This window comes from Hevea brasiliensis, chromosome 3 (genome assembly GCF_030052815.1).
Source record: "Hevea brasiliensis isolate MT/VB/25A 57/8 chromosome 3, ASM3005281v1, whole genome shotgun sequence".
Lineage (NCBI taxonomy): Eukaryota > Viridiplantae > Streptophyta > Magnoliopsida > Malpighiales > Euphorbiaceae > Hevea > Hevea brasiliensis.
The window spans coordinates 58,625,021-58,650,779 of record NC_079495.1 but is presented as its reverse complement, the minus strand read 5'-3'; the positions used below and the strand labels follow the sequence as shown (position 1 = coordinate 58,650,779).

The window sequence follows — 25,759 nt, the reverse complement described above, 5'->3', positions numbered from 1 at the left end:
CAAACAAATTAAATGTTGTATTAGATTGTTAAAAGTCTTATACAAATTCAAAGGAAAGAAGATTATACAATCATATAGAAAGGAGAAAACAAACGTATGACTATTGTAAGATGGCTATTGGGTAAAATTTCGAGACGAAATTTATTTTAAAGGGGGGAGAATTATAACACCCCTATGTTCGGTAGTGCGTTCTACTATTCCGGTGACCAGTATCGGTCCGGACTGCTAGAATGCCTAGAACTACATTTAAATGTTAGTGGGGAGGCATAAAATAATGAAATACAAGAAAAGAAAATACAAGAAAAACAAAGGAAAAATAATAGCAATGAAATGTAACCAAGTTAAACGAGCCGAGAACCTTAACCATGGGTGACCGCATCGGGAAGTTACGGCGTGGGCCGTTGACTAGCCTTGGACCACGGGGAACCCTAAAAAATATTTTGGGACTTAAATAAATATCTATTAAAAAATAAATGGTATTAGAAATGTCAAAGAAAAATTAAATAATTAGTATAAAGAAAAACGAAAAATCGAGAAACCGATAAAAACTCGGTGTTACCGAAAAAGCCGAAAAGCAACCCGAATAGGGGCATTGTAGTCAATTGACATCCCGAGTTGCCTTTTGACCTAAATATCCATTAAAAATAAATGATATTACACTTTGAAAATATCATGAAAAATTAAAATGAGATACATTATGTAAATAGTGAAAGAAAAGAATGTGGGAATTATGGAAAATTTGATTAAACAAACATTATAATTGATTTTAGTGCTCCACTAAAATCTTCAAAGTGGACCATTAAGCAGATTTGTGGCAGAATACACCTTCATCTTCTTCATTTAACAAACCAGCCGAAAACCCTTGGGAGAAAAACTCCATAGCCAAAATCTTCCAAGCTCCATGCAACCTTGGTTAAGTCACTTTTTCCACTAGGTTCCTTCACTAAACCTTGTCCACACACCTTGGGCAGCATACTTTGAGCAAGAAAGATAAGTTTTGGTGAGGTTTTGAAGAAGTCCAAAAGAGTTAAGTGGGTGTTTTCAATCCTTGTTTCATTAAAAGTGTAACCAAGGTTGTGGGTAGTTGATTTATGGAAGAATTTTTGTTATTGATGAATTATTGGAGTTGAGCCATTTAGGCAGCCATGAAACCTCACCATGAATAGCTTTTCCTTGCATGTAAATGGTTGCTTGGATGATGATTTAAATGTTTAATTGTATTGAAGTTGAATTCCATGTGTAAGGTTTGATTTGTCAGCTTGAAAAGTGAAAATGGAAGTTGATGGATATGTGTAAACTTGTGGCAGCCTCATGAAGAAGATTGAAGTGTTTAAGTTCATGAGATATTGTTGAATTATGTTGCTTATGGTGGCAGCATGTGTATGTGAATAATTGTTTGGATTTGGACATGTGAATGAGATATGTTCATGTGGTTAAATTATTGTAATTGAACTTCAAAAATTCTGAATTATAATGTGTATGTTGAGAGTGGTTACAAGCTGCCCAAAATAACCAAAATGTGATGTAAAGTGTGTTAATGTTATGGTACCAAATTAGAATTGGCATGAAAGGTAAAGTTGGTAAGTAATGAATGTGTAATTGGTAAGTATTGAATGTGTAATAGGTAAGTGTTGAAGAATGTGTAGCAGGGCAGTGTGTATTTTAGCTTAGAACCTTAAGTGTGTGACTCCAATTGGTATGAGACCAATTGGAGGTGAAACTAGCCACAAAATGTGCCAACTTTCATGAAGGAAGCTTATCTAAATTCTGCCTAGAAGATAACTTGAAAAATGACCAAATCCGGATTAGTGACTTGAAAGCCTGAAAATTGACCATTTGGGCAGTAGTTAGTGTTTTGACCATAACTTACTCAAAACAGGTCCAAATGACCTGAAATTTTTACCATGAATATTTTAGACATAGATCTACAATTATTATGAAGACACAAAAGCCCAGATATGGCCAGAACTAAGCCAAATAGCTTGCACAAGTTCAGGTACCAAAACTGGCCAAAGTGAAAATGACCTAAAAATGACCTAAGCCTATCATTTTGGTGCATTCTGTCTAGCATTGGTAAATTGACCATATCTTGGTCTACACAACTCAGAATAACCTGAAATTTTGTCCTGCAAGCAATAAGACAGAGACCTACAAGTTTGTAGTTTGGACTAAAACCCGAAAATCGAGGGAACTAGGTCATCCGGCAAGGTCAAATTAGTATACCGAAATCCGGCAAATTGTAATAAAATGCAATATACTTCAAAATGAATTTGGTAACATGTACCAACACTAAAAGGCTATAAAATATGACATACTGATAACATTAAACCTAATTCACTTAGAGTGCATTAAGGGTCAACATTATACGTTGACTAATGAAATGAATTGAAGGGAATAGTACTAAGAAAATTTAAATATTGAATTTTATTGTCAAAAACAAATTCATTGAGTATTGAAACACTTTAAATTATGTGTTTTAGTTGAAAAGGATATTGAGAAGCATAAAGAACACTGAGTCAGGGCCAAGAGGCATATATCTGAGGTTTTTGCACAATACTTTTTATATTCACTGCTTTTACTAGAAAATTTATTTGGATAAATGAGTTATGAATAATTTTTTATTGTTTTGGCTTTAGGAATCTTAATTGGAAATTATTGTGTTGCCTACTTTGTAAATGGAAATTTTGAGATAAAATATGATTTGTGGTTTGTATGAAATATTTAAATATTGTGATTTGGAATTGTTTTGATTCACACTTGGCATGACAATATTACTTTATTCCTCCTCCATTTATGGGGTGAGTGTGATTATATTCCTCCCTCTTTGACTTGCCAGTCTGAGGTGAGTGTGGATGAGTACTCATTATCTAGCTAGCTTCCTCCCTCATTGATTTCGATTATTGGGGTGAGTGTGCCTTTTCGTGGTGTACAACACGGCATGTTCGAAAAATTTGTGTCATGGCCTAAATTGTGTTATTCAGTTATTTGATCAAATTGTGTTATTGATTGGCAAAACTGTGTTATTCAGTTATTTGATCAAATTGTGTTATTGATTAGCAAAACTGTGTTATTCAGTTATTTGATCAAATTGTGTTATTGATTGGCAATACTGTGTTATTCAGTTATTTGATCAAATTGTGTTATTGATTGGCAACACTGTGTTATTCAATTGTTTGATCAAATTTGTGTTATATTAGCTTTGAAAAATTGTGAATTGTTTGGATTGTAAATGGTCAATAAAAGTTTTACATACCGCATTTTAAATTGTTATTGTGCACCACTGAGTAAATTTTACTCAACGATAGCTTTTCATTGCTGTCGCAGGTAGACAGACTGACAGGGCAGCAGACTAGGCTGCTAGTGCTACATTGAGAGTTCATAGGGTATATCGAGTATACCATATTTTGCATTTTGTATTGTAATGTATGTTCACTGTATGTATATATTATTCTTGGTTTTGAGCAGTTATAAATTAAAATTGTACATTAAAATTATACATTAAAGTTGTAAACTGAATTTGTAAATTATTTTGGCTCTTAAATATTGTGATACATTTCTTTTATCTCAACTTTTGAAAATACTGGAAAATTATTGTGGAATGGAGTTGACAAATGTTAAGAAACTTGTTGTGTTGATTGGATATTGGAGTTTGAGGAATTATATATTTGAAGTACTTTTTACAGGTTTTTAAAGAACTGTTTTATTCAAAATACAGATGGTACTCTGTTAAAATTTTTACAGAAATTATTAATACTTCAAATGTGTTATTTGGTTTCACTTCAGTAAACAAAAATTTTTAACACCTGTCAATAGTGCTCACCACTGTAAAAAGAAGTAAGAAAAGTTTTAAAATCCCTTACAGTGTATTTATGGGTTATCTGTAGATGAAGTTTGGTAATTCATTAGGTATACTACGGGATCATGTTATGCCTTACAGAGGGATAGGGTGTGACATTTGGTTAGTGCCAAATGCAGAATAGTATGGAGAAGTGAGGAGGTAGTTGGTGAATGTGTGTTGGTTTGGTATTTGAAAAGCATGTAGAGGGTAGTGTGCAAATGGACCTATAACCCTAAGTGTGTGGCTCCAATTAGTATGAGGCCAATTGGAGGTGATACTAGGCACAAAATGTGCCAACTTTCATGAAGAAAGCCTACCTAAATTCTGTCTAGAAAGTGACTTGAGAAATGACCAAATACGGATTAGTGACTTGAAAGCCTAAAAATTGACCATTTGGGCAGCTGTTAGTGTTTTGGCCATAACTCACTCAAAACAGGTCCAAATGACCTGAAATTTTTACCATGAATAGATTAGACATAGAGATGCAACTCTTATTAAGACACCCAAACCCAGAAATGACCATAAGCAAGTCAAATAGCTTGCACAAGTTCGGATATAAAAACTGCCAGAACCAGAAATGACCTAAAAATGACCTAAAGTTGTTATTTTAGTGCAATCTGTCTAGCTTTAGTAAATTGACCATATCTTGGTCTATACATCTCAGAATGACCTGAAATTTTGCCCCGAGTGCAATAAGACATAGAGCTACAATTTTTCTTCTTTGACCAAAAGCTAAAAACCAAGAGAAATAGAACTTTAAGCTAGACCAATATAGCACATAAAAATTAAGAACTTAACATTTACATACAATGATGCTTGAAATAATTTGACAATGAATGCCAACTTGTAAAAATGGTAAGTTGCACTATATTGGTAGCATATTGAAATGCAAAATGTGACATATTGATAACATTAAACCTAATTCACCTAGAGTGCATCGAGAGTCAACATTATAGGTTGACTAAGGAAAATAATAGAATTAAATAAATTAATTATTAAGCCTTATTGTTAGAGACAGTTTAAATGAGTACTGAAACACTACAAATTGTGTGTTTCAGTTAGCAAAGACTCAAGGAAGGAGAAGGAAACACTGAGTCAGGGCCAAGAGGCATTTATCAGAGGTTTGTGCACAACAGTCATTTCTTTTGAATTTTCAATTGAAATAAATTATGACAAATTGTTTGTTATTGTTTAAATTGTGAAAAATTGTCTTAATGATATTTGATGGATACTTATTGCTTGAAAAACATTGTAAATGGTTTGACACCACAGCTATCATGTATATTGATTGAATTCCTCGCTAGCTTGTCTAGTGGGATGAATTGACTTTGAATTCCCTCTTTGGCTGAAGTGTTGAGGTGTGTGCCTGTTGAGGACGAATAGAATGAGTACTCATATTATTGCTAGCTAGCTATGTTATTCCTCACTAGCCATCGGCTTTTGAGATGAATTGGACTATGGAATCATGATTAAGCTGTGTGTATTATTTATTGATATTTATTATGATATTGTGAAATGGAGTTTAAATTCTTTATGACATTCTCTGTCTTTTGAATTTAACTATGATTTTAAGTATCCACAGTCCATATGATTTATGGCTTATGGTTTTAAATTGTATTTTCTTAATGTTGTGCACCACTGAGACATTGGCTCAGCAATAGCTTTTTCATTGCTGTCGCAGGTAGACAGACGGACAGAGCAATAGAGTAGGCTGCTTGTGCTACATTTTGAGATTTCGCCGGGTATATCGAGTATACCATATTTTGTAGTTTTTGTTGTAATGTATGTGCACTGTATGTATATGTTATACTAGGTCTTAAGCAGTTGTAAACTAAAATTGTAAATTATTTTGGCTTGTAAAAATATTGGGATGTATTTATCTTATCTCAGCTTTTGGAAACACTGGAAAATTGTTATGGTATTGAGTTGAAAATTATTGAGGAATTTATTGTGTTGAACTATTATTGGAGTTTGGGGATTGAACAAACTTATTGGAAGTGCTTTTTACAGGTTTTTGAAGAACTATTTTATTCAAAATACAGATGGCACTCTGCCAAAATTTTTATAAAAATTATTAATACTTCAAATGTGTTATTTAGTTTCACTTCAGTCAAAAAAATTTTTAACACCTATCAATAGTGCTCACCACTGTAAAAAGAAGTAAGAAAAGGTTTAAAATCCCTTGTAGTGTATTTAATGGGTTATCAGTAGACAGAGTTTGGTAATTCATTAGGTATACTACGGGATCATGTTACACCTTACGGAGGGTTAGGGTGTGACAATGTGTGCTTCCTATATTTGTTGTAGCAAGCTTAGCTTTACACACAACTCAGCCAAAATAATCCCATCTAGAACTAAGGACAAGTGAACATTCAGTGATCTCAAAGCCATCATGGGTTTCCTGCTCAGTGCATCATCCACTACATTTGCCTTTTCAGGGTGATAGTCGATCACATAATCATAATCCTTAAGGAATTCAATCCATCTCCTCTGTCTCAAATTAAGTTCCTTCTAGGTTGACAAATACTTCAGACTCTTGTGATCCGTGTATATATAGCACTTCTCACCATATAAGTAATGCCTCCATATCTTCAATGCAAATATTATTACCGCCAATTCCAAATCATGTGTTAGGTAGTTTTTTTCATGTGGCCTTAGCTGTCTAGAAGCATAGGCAACTACTTTCCCTTCTTGCATCAGAACACACCCAAGTCCATTGTGAGAGGCATCAATGTAGATCACATAGTCTTTCCTTGACTCTGGCTGTGTCAACACTGGAGCTTCTATGAGCATAGCCTTCAGTTTTCTCAAAACTGATTTGACACTTGTCATTCCAGTCAAACTTGATGTTTTTATGTAGCAACTTAGTCAGTGGGGCTACTATAAGGAAGAATCCCTTCACAAATGTCCTGTAGTATCTAGCTAACCCTAAGAAGCTTCTAACCTCTGTTACATTTCTGGGAGGCTTCCATTCAACTACTGCTTCAATCTTCTTTGGATCTACCCTAATCCCATCTGCTAACAAAATGTGCCCAAGGAAAGATATCTCATCTAACCAGAAGTCACATTTGGACAATTTGGCATACAATTGCTTTTCCCGTAGTGTATGTAGTACTACTCTCAGGTGTTCATCATGCTCCTCCCGGTTCTTAGAATACACCAGAATATCATCTATAAAGACCACAATGAACCGATCCAAATAAGGATGAATGGTACGATTCATTAAGTCCATAAAAGCCGCTGGTGCATTCGTCAGCCCAAATGGCATCACTAGGAACTCATAGTGTCCATACCGGGTTCTGAAAGCAGTTTTTGGCACATCTGTCTCCTTTACCCTTAATTGATGGTAGCCTGATCTGAGATCTATTTTCTAGAATAAACCGGCTCCCTTGAGTTGATCAAACATGTGACACCCCATACCCATGTACAGTATATCCGAGTAAGCAATGTCACACGGTGTACCGGCACACTCTATTTTACCTTAATTAATTTTTATCATGGTTTTGAATATAACTTGTGAAATATTATTTATTTAAGTCATTTATTGAAATTATAATTTATTTGAGGTTCCGAAAATTTTATAGAAAATCCGGCAGAGTACCGGCTAAAAATGGAGAAAACAGTTCTTCGGAACCTGTGAAAAACACTTCCAATAATCATATTCAATCGTCTCAAACTCCAGAGATCATCAAAATCTAAACATTTTTTTAATTTCGTTTCTCAATCATTCATCTCATATGATAATCATGAACAAATCACAAATAAACATTCACTTTTCCATTCATCAACACAATTTTCATTATTTACATGAAAATCAAAATACATTACATAAGTTTAATTACATATGAGAAAATAAAAATTTAGTTACAAAATACCAAAATGAAGCCTAGTGTCCTACCAATGCACTGCAGATGGTGAGGTGACACGGACACTGTGCAGAGCTGCAGGATGGACTCACCCAGTCTGCGGTCTACTGGGCTCACGATCAGTATCTCCAGAACCTACGCGTGGCAAAAGCAACGCGCTAAGCAATGATGCTTAGTGGTGCAATAATAAAATAAAAGAAAATAGCAGAAAATAAATATGTATTGAATGTATATGTCTTATTTGTTTTGTATTTGTATATTTATTTATTTCTTTAACTTTGTCCATTTTCATTCATTTAGTTGCCCAAGTAACCTATCTTTGGGCATCGGATGGATAAACGTAACCGGCACTGGGTATCAAGTACCTCGGGCCGTCACACCATCGGTCACATATGTATCTCCCGGTGTGCATCAGAACAGCTAACAAGCTGTAAATAACAATAGGCACAAGGCCAAGTCCCAACACAATATCAAAATGGCTAAAAGCCATAAAATCATAGAATGGCATATTGCCATGTGCGATCGCTAATCGAACCCTATTGGCATGCCAAACTATCCAAACCAATCTTGTTAGGTATACTAGGGCATTTGATATTTTAAAATTCTTCAATTTGTGAATTTCAAAATTTGGTGTCACTATTCACTTCATTAGTCAACAAAAATGTTGACTTTTGGATAGAAAATAGGTGTATTGGTTTTAACACTCCCAATGTACCACATTTTGCATTTAAAACTTGTTGTAATTAATCACCAAATCCATTTCTAAGCTTAAATCCAAGAAAGCAGAATTTGCAGTTTTTGAACCCTAAATTTACTGTTCCATTAAGCACTGTTGCAGTGAGAATTTGAGGAAATGGTAAACATGAAAGTTGTTTCTTATTTTGTCTAGTTGAATTTCTTTTTTTGAATCACTCCATTTGGAGTTTTGTAGCTCCAGATATAGTCCAAAAACCATAGCTGGCCGGATTTCCAATCTGCAGAATTTACCAAATCTACAAGATCAATGAATAGTAGTGCCCTTTGTCTTGTTGAATAGGTTCTGGTCATAATTTGGGGTAGGTTTCTTCATGAAAGTTGTTTGTCTATATCTCATCTTTTTTCTGTAAAAATTTCAGGTCAAATGGACCATCTATTCATTTGGTCATTCTGCAGAATTTGCTTGCAGGGTATCCGGATTGGGGCCAACTTTTGGTCCACTTGCTTTGGTCTTTTGGGCATGGTTTCTTCAGAAAAATTGTGCCATTATAAGTCTAGTTTCATGTACAATTGGCCAAACACCAATTGAATCTACACATCCAAAGATATGACAGTCCAAACAGGCTGGATTCACAGCCTCCTTGCTGCTGTCCCAAGGCAGCCTACCATTTCACTTTGCCATGCTATATTTCAGTCCAAATTATGGTCAACTCACCTCAAATGGTCATTAATTGACCATTAGAATGTTATTTAACAATTTCATAAGCCAAGTCAAATTTCACTCCCAAACCCTAGCTCAAATTCAAGGTTTACACCAATTACCCTAGTTAGCACACCAATTCATTATACATGTGTATATATACCTTAAACATCATCTTTAGTCCACTCTAAGTCCATAAAACAATCACTCTTATCCCTTCCTTAGGGCTGCCGAAATTCAAGGAGTACATATACATAAATTTCATTCATTTAATTCACAATTCCTTACTTATTTTAAGTCCTTAATATGGAATAAAAGAAGTATAAATATAAATAGGCACTAACCTCTTTGCTAAACTTATTGAACTTGTGAAAACTCTAAAATTTCTCCTCTTTGTGGCTGCCTAGAGCTTCCTTAGGGTGTGTGGATAAGTTTTAGTGAAGGTGACTTAGGGTTTTAGGGTGAGGTTTGAGAGATTTTTAAGCTTGAATGGAGTGTTAATGGAGGTTTAGGGCAAGGGTATGATTTCGGCTGGTTTGAGGAAGCAGGAAGCAGCTGGTGTTTTTAATTTCTTTTGTCTCAATTATCTCTTTTTATTAGTTAATGAAATGGTTGTTTGATTATAATTGGTAGAAACTTTTAAATGACATCATGGCATTTTATTGTATTTTCTTTTCTTTTCTTTTCTACTAACTTTAAATTAGTTTTTTTTTATCAACATTAATTCATATTTTATGTCATAATAATTATTTACTCAACTGGACAAGTCGGCCAAAAATTGCCTCTGAAGGCGAAATGACCAAAATGCCCTCTGTTTGGCTTAACGGGTCAAAATTGTCTGTACCGATTGAAAAATGTTTCTAAATATTTTCTTGGCATTCTAATGCCATAGGAACCTCAATGACCCTTCTCTGGAGTCTCAAAAATTATTTTATATTTTTTTCCCCGGGTCTAGGGCTCCTAGTTGCGAGAACCGCAACTTCCCTCTGGGTTACCCATCGCTTGGGCACCGGCTCATTTAACTTGGTTGTATTTTATTTCTAAAATTTTTCCTAAATTTTTCTTATTAATATTTGAGTTAATTATGGTTCCTCACTTTAGTTTAAATATTTTCCCGGACGTTCTAGCTGTCTGGACCGACACTAGTCACCGGAACAGTAGAATGTACGGAGTTACTACCGGGAGGGTGTTATAACTCTTCCCCTCTAATTTAAATTTCGTCCTCGAAATTTACCTGATGCAAACAGTTGAGGGAAGTGTTGCCTCATCGTCTCTTCACTTTCCCAAGTTGCCTCCTCGGTGTTGTGGTGCCTCCAAAGCACTTTCACCAGTGGAATCTGTTTGTTCCTCAATTCTTTTACTTCCCGAGCCAGGATCTGTAGAGGTTCTTCTTCATATGTCAAATCCGGCTGTATTTCAATTTCTTCCCTGGAGATGACATGTGAAGGATCTGAGCGGTATCTTCTGAGCATGGACACGTGGAACACATTGTGGATCTTGTCCAGCTCTAGTGGTAAAGCTAGCCTATAGGCCACTGGACCCACACGTTCAATAACTTCATATGGGCCAATGAACCTAGGGCTTAACTTACCTTTTCTTCCAAACCTCAATACCTTCTTCCACGGTGACACCTTGAGGAACACTTTGTCGCCAATCGCATATTCTATTTCTTTTCTCTTCAGGTCGGCATAAGATTTACATGCATGCGAGGCAACCTTCAGATTGGCTTTGATTAGTTTCACTTTTTCCTCGATCTGTTTCACAGTGCAGCCCCACGATTTATCTTCGCCCAATTCAGTCCAAAGACTGCTGGAGTTCTACATTTCCTCCCATACGATTGCTTCATATGGGGCCATTTGGATACTAGCTTGGTAGCTATTGTTGTATGCAAATTACGCGATGGGAGGTATCTATCCCAACTTCCCTCAAACTCAATGACACAACTCCTCAGCATATCCTCAAGGACCTGACATATATTTCATGTTATTATTATCATTTTAATTCAATATTTGTATCAATTCCATTGGTTTCAATTGTTTACCTGGATTACTCTTTCAGATTGCCCATCCGTCTGAGGATGGAAAGTTGTGCTGAAGTGGAGTTGTGTACCCAAGGACTCATGCAACTTCTTCCAAAATCTCGATGTAAACCTTGGGTCTCGATCAGATATGATGGAAAGTGGAATTCCAAGCAGTCTAACTATCTTACTGATATACAATTCTGCTAACTTCTCCAGTGAGTAGTCAGTCCTAACTGGCAGAAAGTGTGCTGACTTTGTCAATCTATCTACTATCACCCGTACTGCATCATGTTTCTTCTGGGTGAGAGATAGACCACTTACAAAATCCATGGTAATCCGATCCCATTTCCATTCAGGTATGCGTATAGGCTATAGCAAACCCGATGGAACTTGATGTTCTACCTTGACTTGCTGACATGTCAAGCATTTAGTCACATAATCAGCTATGTCCTTCTTCATACCAGGCCACCAATACTGAAGCTTCAGATCATGGTACATCTTTGTGCTTCCTGGGTGCATAGCATATACACTAGTGTGTGCCTCTTTTAGGATACTGGCCTTCAATTCCCCATCATTTGGTACACACAGTCTTCCTTTATAGTACAGACACCCATCTGCTTTCACCTCACAGTCAGTTGCTTTTCCCTCTGAGAATTTGCTCATAATAGCCATTAGCTTCTCATCTACCTTCTGCCCATCTAAAATCTGCTGTAACAGGTTTGGCCTCACTTGCAACTCAGCCAAAATGGCTCCATCTCGAACCAAAGATAGACGGGCATTCAATGATCTCAAAGCTGTCATGGATTTTTTGCTCAAAGCATCAGCAACTACATTTGCCTTCTCAGGATGGTAGTCAATCACACAATCATAGTCCTTCAGGAACTCAATCCATCGCCTCTGTCTAAGGTTGAGCTCCTTCTGAGTTGGCAAATATTTTAGACTTTTGTGGTCTGTGTAAATGTAGCACTTTTCACCATATAAGTAATGCCTCCATATCTTCAGCGCGAAGATTATTGCTGCAAGCTCTAGATCATGGGTAGGGTAATTCTGTTCATGTGGCCTTAGCTGTCTGGAAGCATAAGTGACCACCTTCCCCTCTTGCATCATTACACACCCTAACCCATTATGAGAGGCATCACTGTAGACCACAAAGTCCTTTCCTGACACTGGCTGTGTTAACACTGGTGCCTCTATCAACATAGCCTTCAACTTCTCAAAACTAGTCTGACACTTGCTATTCCAGTCAAATCTGACATTCTTGTGTAACAACTTGGTCATTGGAGCAGCTATTAAGGAAAATCCCTTCACAAATCTTCTATAATACCCAGCTAGCCCCAAGAAGCTTCTGACCTCAGTTGTATTTCTAGGAGGCTTCCATTCCATCACTGCTTCTATTTTCTTGGGATCCACCCTAATCCCATCAGCTGACACTATGTGTCCAAGGAATGCAATCTCATTCAACCAAAAGTCACACTTGGACAACTTAGCATACAGCTTCTTTTCTTTCAGGGTTTGCAGAACAATCCTCAGATGTTCATCATGTTCTTCCCTGATCTTGGAATACACCAAAATATCATCAATAAAGACCACTACGAACCGATCTAGGTATGGATGGAAGATACGGTTCATAAGGTCCATGAATGCTGCTGGTGCATTTGTTAGGCCAAAGGGCATCACCAGAAACTCATAATACCCATACCGGGTCCTGAATGCAGTCTTTGGCACATCTGCATCCTTCACCCTCAACTGATGATACCCTGATCTGAGATCAATCTTAGAAAATACTCCTGCTCCCTTCAACTGATCAAACAGATCATCAATTCTAGGCAACAGATATTTGTTCTTCACAGTCACTTTATTCAACTGCCGGTAATCGATGCATAGCCTCAAAGTCCCATCCTTCTTTTTCACAAGCAGCACTGGAGCTCCCCATGGTGACACACTGGGGCGTATGAACCCCTTATCAAGCAACTCTTGCAACTGAGTTTTCAACTCCCTCAATTCAGTGGGTGCCATCCTATAAGGAGCAATGGAAATGGGTGTCAGATCTGACAAAGGTGTCTCAATAGCAAATTCAACTTCCCTTTCTGGTGGCAAACCAGGCAACTCTTCAGGAAATACCTCTGGGAAGTCTCTTACTGTGGGTATATCACTCAGGTTTGGCTTAGCCTGCCTAGTATCCACCGCATGTGCAAGGTAGGCTTCACAGCCTTTTCTCATCATTCTTCTTGCAACTGTGGCTGAGATGACATTGGACAAGAAATCTGTCCTTTCCCCCACAACAGTGATCTCATTACCTTCAGAAGTTTTCAAAGAAATTCTCTTCAATTTGCAATCAACTATTGCCTGATGACGTGACAACCAGTCCATTCCCAAAATCATGTCAAACTCGTGGAAGGGCAACTCAATCAGGTCTGCCAAGAATTCATACCCCTGAATCCTTAACGGGCAACCCTTGTACACTTTGTTCACTACCACACTGTGGCTCAATGGATTAGTGACCAGAATGTCTTGGTCACTCTCCCCTACTAGTATCCCCCTTTCTACGGGTAAGTTGATGCAGATGTATGAATGAGTGGATCCTGGATCCACTAATGCATGCACAGATGCATTGTAGAGGGAGAACGTACCCCTGATGACATCCGAGGCATCTTGTTCCTTCTGAGCTCTAATGGCATAGGCTCTGGCAGGTGGTCTGTTATCTGGCCTCTCTGCTGGCTCAGATGCAGGCCTCTGTGATGGTCCTACTTTGTCAGATTTGCCAGATTTTCTACCCCTTTGTGGTGCAGGAGCAAGTCTGTCTGCTTGTGTTGGAGCAGCTGTAGTAGTTCTGCGTGGACAGTTCTTCAACTGATGCTCTGTTGACCCACACCTTAAGCAGGCACCAGTCACTCTCCAACACTCCCCCTTGTGCCACTTCGCATGGTGTGGACATGCGTAAAGATGCCGGGGCTGGTCCTCGAACCCCATCCTCGGAGAGCTGCCCACCGATGGTGTGGACCGACCTCTCCTAGGGGTAACCGTGGCACGGGCCCCGAGATTGACCCTGACCGTGTGGCTGACCTGAACTCTGTGCAGGTGGACCCTTGAACCTCTTCCCAGATGCAGGAGCTGAACTAGACTGACCTGGGCCCCTCTTCTGCTGTCTTTCCCTTCTAGTCTGCTCACTGATTCTTACTTTCTCCACTTTTAATGCAGCTTCCACTAACTTTGTGAAGTCAGTGATTCCCAAGGCGGTGATCTGAATCTTTATGTTGTCATTTAATCCCTCTTCAAATCTCTTACACCTTTCAGCCTCATTAAGGACTATCTCCCTTCCATAGCGGCTCAATCTTACGAATTTCTTCTCATACTCGGCCACTGACAACTGTCTCTGCCTCAGGTTAATGAATTCCCTTCTTCTCTCTTCTAAATATACAGTACCCACATATTTCTTCTTGAATTCTGAGAGGAAAAAGTCCCAAGTTACCATTTCTGGCTGTACTTCACTGGACACTGTATCCCACCATTCATAAGCATCATCTTGCAACAAAGATATGGCAGCTTCTAGGTTTTGATCTGGGGTGCAGTGGAGTTGTTTTAAGACTCTGCCTGTTCTGTTCAACCAATTCTCGGCTGCAACAGAATCATCTTCTCTCTTGCCAAAGAAGTCCACTGCTCCATACTTTCTCAATTTTTCCAGGTGTGATTTTGGTTGTGGAGGTGGTGGTGGTGCTGCTGCTGCTGGCATTACCCCAGCCATTTGTCTGAAGAATTCGGCCGAACATGGCCTGTGGAGGCTGAGCAGGCTCTGCTTGAGCTGGCGGAGCAGGTTCTCCCATATCCCCAGTCTCAGCTGCTGCAGGTGGAGCATGACTCTCCACTTCCTCCTCAACTGCTCTCTGTGATGTAGGGTCCATATCCTATTCAAAATAAGAAAGACAAACAGATCTGCATTAGTGTCACCTCGACTCTTATAAATGCAATGCATGGTATGGACTCAATCTAGGCCCAGAAACGCCTAAACCGTGCTCTGATACCACAAAATGTGACACCCCATACCCGTGTACAGTATATCCGAGTAAGCAATGTCACACGGTGTACCGGCACACTCTATTTTACCTTAATTAATTTTTATCATGGTTTTGAATATAACTTGTGAAATATTATTTATTTAAGTCATTTATTGAAATTATAATTTATTTGAGGTTTCGAAAATTTTATAGAAAATCCGGCAGAGTACCGGCTAAAAATGGAGAAAACAGTTCTTCGGAACCTGTGAAAAACACTTCCAATAATCATATTCAATCGTCTCAAACTCCAGAGATCATCAAAATCTCAACATTTTTTTAATTTCGTTTCTCAATCATTCATCTCATATGATAATCATGTACAAATCACAAATAAACATTTACTTTTCCATTCATCAACACAATTTTCATTATTTACATGAAAATCAAAATACATTACATAAGTTTAATTATGTGACACCCCTTACCCGTGTACAGTATACCCGAGTAAGTAATGCCACAGGTGTACCGGCACACTCTAATATTCCTCAATTAATTTATATCATGCTTTTGCATATAATTTATGAAATACAATTTATTTAAGCCATTTATCAAAAGTATTATTCATTTAAGGTTCCGAAAATTTTAAAGAAAATCCGGCGGAGTACCGGCTAAAAATGGAGAAAACCGTTCTTTGGAACCTGTGAAAACACTTCCAAATAATTTTCAAACAAACCCAACTTCAATTCATCAACAGAGTCTCAATTTCAGTTCTCAATAGCCTTTTCATTTCTCAAACATCCATTTCTCAGGGTTCTCATATATATAAATAACAATTAAAAGCTCAAATTACTTCCATACATAACCATAAATCTTTATTATTTACATGAACCTCAAAATACATTACATTATCCCAAATACATATGAGAAAATAAAATTTTAATTACAAAATGACAAAATGACACCTAGTGCCCTACCAATGCACTGCAGGTAGTGAGGTGACACGGACACTGTGCAGATCTGCAGGATGAACTCACCCAGTCTGCGGTCTACTGGGCTCACGATCGGGATCTCCAGTACCTACGCGTGGCAAAAGCAACGCGCTAAGCAATAATGCTTAATATGCAATAATATAAATAAAAAAAATAGCAAGAAAATAAATGTGTATAGAATGTGTATGCTTTCTTTGTTTGGTATTGGTATATTCCTTATTTCATTAACTTTATTCACTTTTATTCATTTGGTTGCCCCAAGTAACCTACACTAGACGCATCGGATGGATAACGGGTAACCGCACTTTGGGTATCTAGTACCTCGGCCGTCACACCATCGGTCACATATGCATCTCCGGCAGGCAAATGCAACGGCTACCAAGTCAGAATAATCTCAGGCACAAGGCCAAGTCTCAATGCAAAGTCAGAATGGCCAAAAGCCATAAAATCACGGAATAGCATATTGCCATGTGCAGTACTGCTAACTGAACCCTATTGGCATGCCAAACTATCCAAACCAATCTTGTTAGGTATACTAGGGCATTTGAAACTTTCAAATTCTTCAATTTGTGAATTTCAAATTTTTAGTGTCACTATTCATCTTATTGGTCAACAAAAATGTTGACTTTTAGAATAAAAATATGTACATTGACTTTGGCACTCCCTACATACCACATTTGGCATTCCAAACTTGTTGGCATTAAGCATTTATACCATTTCAAAGTTTAAACCAACACAAGCAGAATTTTCAGTTTTTGTGAGTCAACTTCACTGTTCCATTGGACACTGTTTCTGTGGGAATTTGAAGAAATGTAAAACATTAAAGTTGTTCCTTATTTTGTCTAGTTGAATTTCCTTTTTTGAATCACTCCATTTGGAGTTTTGTAGCTCCAGATATGGTCCAAAAACCACAGCTGGCCGGATGTGCATTCTGCAGAAATTACCATATCTACAGTAACATGAACAGTGACTGCCACTGCCATTTGGGTTAGGTTCTGGCCATAATTTGGGGTAGGTTCCTTCATGAAAGTTGTTTGTCTATGTCTTAACTTGTTTCTGTAAAAATTTCAGGTCAATTGACCAAATCTACAGTGAGTTATGGCCAAATGAACAGTTACTATTCATTTGGTCATTCTGCAGAATCAGTTGCAGGGTATCCGGATTGGGGCCAAGTTTTGGTCCTCTTGCTTTGGTCTTTTGGGCATGGTTTCTTCAGCAAAAATGTGCCATTATAAGCCTAGTTTCATGTCCAATTGGCCAAACACCAATTGGACCAACACAGCCCAAGTTATGGCAGTGCAAGTGGACTGAATTTTTAGTCCCTCTGCTGCTGTCCTAGGGCAGCCTGCAACTTCACTTTGCAATCCTATTTTTCAGTCCATTTTATGGTCAACATACCTAAAATGGTCACTAATTGACCATTAAAATGTGCTCTAACAATTTCCTAAGCCAAGTCAAATTTTCACTCTTCAAAACCCTAGTTCCATTTTAGGTTTTCACAACACCTTAAATACTAGCTCCTTTCAATAATCACATGCACACATGGTTTAAACTTGATCTATAGCCCACTTTAAGTCCATCAAAACAATAAAAATAATTCCTTCACAAGGGCTGCCAAAAATTCATAGTATGTATACACATAATTCTTGTTCATTTTAGTTGCAATTCTCACTCAATACAAGTTACAATTCATGAAAATAAGAAGTTTTAAGTGTCTAATGCACTAACCTTGATTAGGGCAGATTTTCCAAAGCCCCAAACTTCACTTTCTTTCCTCTTGTGGGCTTCCAAAAGCTTGTTTAAGGTGTGGGGACAAGTTTTAGTGAAGAGTGTTTAAGGTTTAGTAGTGAAACAAAGAGAGAAAGGGAGCTTTGGTGGAGCTTTCATGGTGGAATGGTTATGGAAAATGGAGAGCTACGGGTGTGTTTTTGTGGGAGTGGTGACTGCTGGAATTTTTGGTTATTTTGGTGTTTATTTAGTCTCTTTTATTGGTTAATCAAATAATGGCTTAATTGTAATTGGTTGGAAATTTTAAATGACATCACAATGATGTCATTAATAAGCTTTTTCTTCATTTTCTTTTCTTCCCTCCACTACTCATCTTCAATTTAATTTCTAGTAATGTTTATTCATATTTTATGTCATATTAATTATTTACTCAACTGGACAAGTCGACCAAAAATCACCTCTGAAGGCGAAATGACCAAAATGCCCTCCGTTTGGCTTAACGGGTCAAAATTGTCTGTACCGATTGAAAAATTTTTCTAAATATTTTCTTGGCATTCTAATGCCATGGGAACCCCAATAACCCTTCTCTGGAGTCCCAAAAATTATTTTATAATTTTTCCCCCGGGTCTAGGGCTCCTCGTTGCGAGAACCGCAACTTCCCTCCAGTTTACCTCTCGCTAGGGCACCGGCTCGTTTAACTTGGTTGTATTTTATTTCTAAAATTTTTACTAAATTTTTCTTATTAATATTTGAGTTAATTATGGTTCTTGACTTTAGTTTAAATATTTTTCCGGACATTCTAGCTGTCCGGACCGACACTGGTCACTGGAACAGTAGAATGTACGGAGTGGTAACCGGGAGGGTGTTACAAATTACATATGAGAAAATAAAAATTTAGTTACAAAATACCAAAATGAAGCCTAGTGTCCTACCAATGCACTACAGATGGTGAGGTGACACGGACACTGTGCAGAGCTGCAGGATGGACTCACCCAGTCTGCGGTCTACTGGGCTCACGATCAGTATCTCCAGAACCTACGCGTGGCAAAAGCAACACGCTAAGCAATGATGCTTAGTGGTGCAATAATAAAATAAAAGAAAATAGCAGAAAATAAATATGTATTGAATGTATATGTCTTATTTGTTTTGTATTTGTATATTTATTTATTTCTTTAACTTTGTCCTTTTTCATTCATTTAGTTGCCCAAGTAACCTATACTGGACGACTGGACTGGATAAATGGGTAAACTGGCACTGGGTATCAAGTACCTCGGGCCGTCACACCATCGGTCACATATGTATCTCCCGGTGTGCATCAGAACAGCTAACAAGCTGTAAATAACAATAGGCACAAGGCCAAGTCCCAACACAATATCAAAATGGCTAAAAGCCATAAAATCACAGAATGGCATATTGCCATGTTTAGTACTGCTAACTGAACCCTATTGGCATGCCAAACTATCCAAACCAATCTTGTTAGGTATACTAGGGCATTTGATACTTTAAAATTCTTCAATTTGTGAATTTCAAATTTTGGTGTCACTATTCACTTCATTAGTCAACAAAAATGTTGACTTTTGGATAGAAAATAGGTGTATTGGTTTTAACACTCCCAATGTACCACATTTTGCATTTAAAACTTGTTGGAATTAATCACCAAATCCATTTCTAAGCTTAAATCCAAGAAAGCAGAATTTGCAATTTTTGAACCCTAACTTTACTGTTCCATTAAGCACTGTTGTAGTGGGAATTTGAGGAAATGGTAAACATGAAAGTTGTTCCTTATTTTGTCTAGTTGAATTTTTTTTTGAATCACTCCATTTGGAGTTTTGTAGCTCCAGATATGGTCCAAAAACCACAGCTGGCCGGATTTCCAATCTGCAGAATTTACCAAATCTACAGTACAATGAATAGTGAATGCCACTACCTTGTTGAATAGGTTCTGGTCATAATTTGGGGTAGTTTTCTTCATGAAAGTTGTTTGTCTATATCTCATCTTGTTGCTGTAAAAATTTCAGGTCAAATGGACCATTCTACAGTGAGTTATGGCCAAATGAACAGTTACTGTTCATTTGGTCATTCTGCAGAATTTGCTTGCAGGGTATCCGGATTGGGGCCAACTTTTGGTCCACTTGCTTTGGTCTTTTGGGCATGGTTTCTTCAGCAAAATTGTGCCATTATAAGTCTAGTTTCATTTCCAATTGGCCAAACACCAATTGAATCTACACAGCCAAAGATATGATAGTCCAAACAGGCTGGATTCACAGCCTCCTTGCTGCTGTCCCTAGGCAGCCTACCATTTCACTTTGCCATGCTATATTTCAGTCCAAATTATGGTCAACTCACCTCAAATGGTCACTAATTGACCATTAGAATGTTCTTTAACAATTTCATAAGCCAAGTCAAATTTTCACTCCCAAACCCTAGCTCAAATTCAAGGTTTACACCAATTACCCTAGTTAGCACACCAATTCATTATACATGTGTATATATACCTTAAACATCATCTTTAGTCCACTCTAAGTCCATCAAAACAATCACTCTTATCCCTTCCTTAGGGCTGCCGAAATTCAAGGAGTACATATACATAAATTTCATTCATTTAATTCACAATTCCTTACTTATTTTAAGTCCTTAATATGGAATAAAAGAAGTATAAATATAAATAGGCACTAACCTCTTTGCTGAACCTATTGAACTTGTGAAAACTCTAAAATTTCTCCTCTTTGTGGCTGCCTAGAGCTTCCTTAGGGTGTGTGGATAAGTTTTAGTGAAGGTGACTTAGGGTTTTAGGGTGAGGTTTGAGAGATTTTTAAGCTTGAATGGAGTGTTAATGGAGGTTTAGGGCAAGGGTATGATTTCGGCTGGTTTGAGGAAGCAGGAAGCAGCTGGTGTTTTTAATTTCTTTTGTCTCAATTATCTCTTTTTATTAGTTAATGAAATGGTTGTTTGATTATAATTGGTAGAAACTTTTAAATGACATCATAATGATGTCATATTTGGCATTTTATTGCATTTTCTTTTCTTTTTTTTTCTACTAACTTTAAATTAGTTTTTTTTATCAACATTAATTCATATTTTATGTCATAATAATTATTTACTCAACTAGACAAGTCGGCCAAAAATTGCCTCTGAAGGTGAAATGACCAAAATGCCCTCCGTTTGGCTTAACGGGTCAAAATTGTCTGTACCGATTGAAAAATTTTTCTAAATATTTTCTTGGCATTCTAATGCCATAGGAACCTCAATGACCCTTCTCTGGAGTCTCAAAAATTATTTTATAATTTTTCCCCCGGGTTTAGGGCTCCTAGTTGCGAAAACCGCAGCTTCCCTCTGGGTTACCCATCGCTTGGGCACCGGCTCATTTAACTTGGTTGTATTTTATTTCTAAAATTTTTCCTAAATTTTTCTTATTAATATTTGAGTTAATTATGGTTCCTCACTTTAGTTTAAATATTTTCCCAAACGTTCTAGCTATCTGGACCGACACTGGTCACCGGAACAGTAGAATGTACGGAGTTGCTACCGGGAGGGTGTTACAAAACAAGTCATCTATCCATGGTACAAGATATTTGTTTTTCACTGTCACCTTATTCAGCTGCCAGTAGTCTATACAAAGCCAGAAAGTACCATCTTTCTTTTTCACAAATAGCATAGGTGCTCCCCATGGTGACACACTTGGGCATATGAAGCCCTTATCCAGTAGCTCCTGTAACTGAACTTTCAACTCTCTCAGTTCAATAGGTGCCATCCTATATGGAGTAATGGAAATCGGTGCAGTACCCGGCATAACCTCTATAGCAAACTCCACCTCTCTCTCTGGTGGCAAACTAGGCAACTCTTCTAGAAATACATTCGGAAAATCACATACAGTGGAGATGTCTGGTAAGCTCGGGCTAGTCCTCCTAGTGTCAACCACATGTGCTAAGAAATCCTCACAGCCTTTCCTTATCAATCTCCTAGCTGCTGTGGCTTATATAATGGTAGAAAGACAACCCATTCCTTCACCTACAACTGTAATCTCATCCCCATCTGCTTTTTATAATGAAATCCTCTTCAACCGATAATCTACCATCACCTGATGACGTGAAAACCAATCCATTCCCAGTATCACATCAAACTTATGGAATGGTAGTTCAATAAAGTAATGCATACATTTTGCATAGTCATTTAGGTCTAATTTCATAGCTATTTTATTCTATTATTAGTTATTTTTAGCTAATTTCATTAGTTAATTAGTTAGTTTTCCATAATTGTCGATTTTGGATTAATTTGTATCTTTTACTTTGTTTTGTAGGAAAAATGGTGTTTTTGAAGAACTGAAGAGAAATTTTGCCATTGAGGAGTGACTTCTACAGCCAAAGATGTCAAAAACAAGTTTTCAAGCTGAAATATGCATTGATCAAATTGTGCATAACTTGCCGCATAAGCTATGCAGATCTGCATAAGGAGAAAAATCACTGTTCCAGAACCAACTGAAATGTGCATAAGGAGACTGCATAGCTTATGCACATTCTCGCCTCCCTTACGCACCTTCACGGATTTGCATAGCCTATGCACCAAGTCATGCAGTTTCGCATAAGTGAACTGTAAGCTAAAAGCGCATAAGGGACTGCATAACTTATGCAGTCCACTTATGCAGTCCCATAAAGAGTTCATTAATGAGCTGGCAGAAGATTCCCTCAGATAATTCCTCCTAGAACACACCATTTTAGGGCTCCATGTCAGAAAAATGCTATAAATAGTCTCATTTTCCCATTTTAGAAAAGGGAGATAAGGAGCAGAAAAGGAAAGGGAGAGGAGAGGCAGAATTTGAAGAGTCACTTTCACCTTCCACACCATTTTCAACCAAGATTTGCAGATTTCTTTCTTTCCTTACATTTTTCCTACACTTCTAGTGTTTAGTTTCTTATTTCTTAGCTTAGATTAAAGCTTATTTTCATATAAACTCATATTTTCTTGTAAGGATTATGGGTAGTGAGTAGTTTACTTTTGATTCTGGAGTAAGGGTTGTAATATTTGAGATATTTTGTGGATTTTGATTGGGTAATCCATATTTTGTGGTCTTAATGAGTTTTATTCATTTCTTGTGTGCTTAATGACATGCTTAGTGTAGGATCCCATTAAGTAATGTTTTTAATCCATGGTTGAGGCACCGAAAGGAGAAGGCCTTGTGATAGATAATCAAGGAATTGGACTTAATTAACTTAGATCTAGAAATAGACTAAGGATTAAGAGGATTCACAAATTAATTAAAGAACTTAATGGGTCTTAATTAATTCTAACTCCACGAAAGTAGGATTAGTTTGATTAAGATACTCTTTGTCTCACTCGAAAGGGAATTCAAAGGATTTAAGAATTAATCTCCTTAAAACCCATAAGTTTCATAAGATTGGATAACCAATTTAAAATCCCAAAATAGCTCGAATATGAAATCCCGAACTCCGGAATCACCTTATTATCATTGTTAATTTCCAATCAAATTTAATTGCTTGCCATTTTGAATATTGCCATATTTGAACTTGCTTATTTCAATTTGATGCAATTTTAGTTAAATCATTACATAGTTGAATAGATTATCAATTTTGCACATATAAATTTCATACTCCAATACCCATTCAATCTATTGTTTTAATTTCAAAATTAGTTCAATTTAGTCAACTTTTTATATCAAAAATTCAATCATTAACACAACTCCTCGTGGGAACGATATCTTTACTGTATTACTTGTACGACCCGTGCACTTGCGGTTGGGCCACATCAAGTTTTTGGCGCCGTTGCTGGGGAGTTGTTTGTTTAAGATTGAATTCTTGATTATTTTAGTTGTTTTTAGTTTTATTTTGTTATATTTTCATTTTGTGTTTGTTTGTTCTTTTTCAGGTACTTTTAATCTTTTATGAGAAGAGCTAGAAGCACAAGTGACACATCCTTATTGTTTGATCCTGAAATTGAGAAATTTTGTAAGGCCAACAAGAAAGAAACCAGAAAAAGAAAAGAAGCCTTGAGAGAAACTGAATTAGAAGAAGTCATGGCTGATGAAAGAATGAGAATTGGTGTTAATGCTGGAAATGATCAAAACAATGAAAATGCAGCCCAACGTGAAGAAGTTGTTAATGCTAATGTGCCTAGGGGAAGTATGATGGATCATTCTTTTCCTCGTTTTGATGACTTGAGAGAGAGCATAGCAAGACCAAGAATTGATGCAAATAGCTACAAGATGGATTTTGGAGTTCTTCAAATGATTCAAAATTCTCATTTTGGAGGACATCCTTCTGAAAATCCACACACACACCTGAAGAAGTTTGCTATGATCTGTGACATGCAAAAACAACCTGGAGTGTCTGATGATGCAGCAAGATTGAAGCTATTCCCGTTCTCTTTGAAAGATAGAGCATTGGATTGGCTTGACTCTTTACCTCACAACTCCATTACAAATTGGGAGCAACTCACTGATGCATTTCTTGCACAATATTTTCCACCTGGAAAAACTCAAGAATTGAGGAATCAAATGACGACTTCGGACCAAGAGAGGATGAAACTCTTTATGAATCATGGATGAGATGGAAGGAATTAGAGAGACTATGCCCACATCATGCCATTCCGAAATGGATGATAAACCAGAATTTTTACACAAATGTCACTCCTGCAATCAGAGGAATTATTGATGCTCAAACAGGAGGAGAATTTATTATGAAGCATGAAGATGAAGCTTATGAGCTATTGGAGAAAATTGCAAAGAATACTCATCTTTGGAGTAGTCCAAGAGGACCAGCTCCAACTCAAAAAAGGCAAGCTACTGGAATGTATGATCTTGATCCATTCAATATGATTAATGCAAAGTTTGATGCACTTACTAATGTTTTGGCTAAGAAGATGGAAGACTTGAGTATGTTGGTTAGTTCAACATCATCATCTGGAAGTTCACAACAAGTGGCTTATGCAGAGGAAACTACCAGCTGTGGAGTAGATTATGGAGAACAAGCAGCATATGTTGGTAATTATGGAAACAAACATATGGGGAATTCTTATTCTCAAACTTATAATCCAAATTGGAGGAATCATCCAACTTTTCATGGGGAAATCAACAAAGTCAAGTTCCAAATCAGAATTTTCAACCAAAACAGCAACAAGGAGTTCCATATCAGCAAAATAGGCAACCATTGCCTAATTTTTAGCAGAAAAATATGAATCCTCCACCAAAACAGCAAGAACAAAATTCCACCACTGAAGCTTTATTGCAACAAATTCTTGCTAACCAAAATAAGCATAATGAGGAGATGAGAGAGAAGAAAGCAAGGCTAGAACAGATGCAAACACATAACAGAATGCTGGAAAATCAGATTGCACAACAAGCATCTTCCTCAAGTGCCAAGTCTTTTGGAAAGCTTCCAAGTCAACCAGAAAACCCAAGAGAGCAGTGTCAAGCTATTACTTTAAGAAGTGGGAAAGTTATAAATGATGAGAAGAGTGAAAATAGTGAGAATGCAGAAAATGAGAAAGAAACTGATGAGAGTGAAAAACAAGAGAATGCAGAAAAATGTAAAGAGGAAATTGAAGAGAGGGAAGAGAAGTATATACCTCCTGAGCCCTACAAGCCACAACTTCCCTTTCCACAAAGATTTCAAAAAGCCAAGCTTGATAAGCAATTTGGGAAGTTCTTAGAGGTTTTGAAGAAACTTTACATAAATGTGTCGTTTGTTGATGCTCTTTCACAAATGCCCTCTTATGCAAAATTCTTGAAAGAAATTCTCTCAAACAAGAGGAAGCTTGAAGACCATGAGACTGTAGCTTTGACAGAAGAATGTAGTGCTATCCTTCAAAGGAAACTTCCCCCAAAGCTCAAGGATCCAGGGAGTTTTTCAATTCCATGCCACATTGGGGAATCATGTTCTACAAAAGCTTTATGTGATCTAGGGGCTAGTGTTAGCCT

At 37.3% G+C, this 25,759-nt stretch overlaps 1 non-coding gene and 1 pseudogene across 1 annotated transcript; one reads left to right on the top strand and one right to left on the bottom strand.

Annotated features, from left to right (window-relative positions):
* LOC131178384 (DNA-directed RNA polymerase subunit beta-like) overlaps window positions 1-25,759 on the top strand; it is a 43,443-nt pseudogene that overhangs the window by 11,066 nt on the left and 6,618 nt on the right.
* LOC131178995 (small nucleolar RNA R71) lies at window positions 24,323-24,428 on the bottom strand. The gene has a single exon (XR_009148002.1). It is a non-coding gene; the product is annotated as a small nucleolar RNA R71 (small nucleolar RNA).